At 38.2% G+C, this 280-nt stretch overlaps 1 protein-coding gene across 1 annotated transcript in view; it reads right to left on the reverse strand.

Moving 5' to 3' along the window:
- The window catches only part of LOC119585724 (ubiquitin carboxyl-terminal hydrolase Usp2-like), a gene marked incomplete in the record, with an annotated part of 125,661 nt that overhangs the window by 97,770 nt on the left and 27,611 nt on the right, over positions 1-280 (reverse strand).

Here is a 280-nt window from a genome sequence, read left to right on the forward strand (position 1 = left end):
CCTACCTCTCAATCTGATTCCTAGTAGTCGTTTTGTTTTTGTTATTCATTTATCCTGTTTGTCTGTGTCTAATTCTGCGTGCCTGTTAGCTAATCTGGTTTATCTATCACACTCTACCTGTGGATCTGCCTGATTCGTAATAGCTTGATTATCTGTCTGTCAGATATCCGGTAATCTATCTATTCAGCCATTCAAAAACATTATTTTCCCATGATTTGCTACGTTTTCGATTCAGTTTCCTCATCTGTTTCCCGAAAATCGTATCAGATGTCCTCGATCT

Source organism: Penaeus monodon, chromosome 20 (genome assembly GCF_015228065.2).
Source record: "Penaeus monodon isolate SGIC_2016 chromosome 20, NSTDA_Pmon_1, whole genome shotgun sequence".
In the NCBI taxonomy this organism is placed as follows: domain Eukaryota; kingdom Metazoa; phylum Arthropoda; class Malacostraca; order Decapoda; family Penaeidae; genus Penaeus; species Penaeus monodon.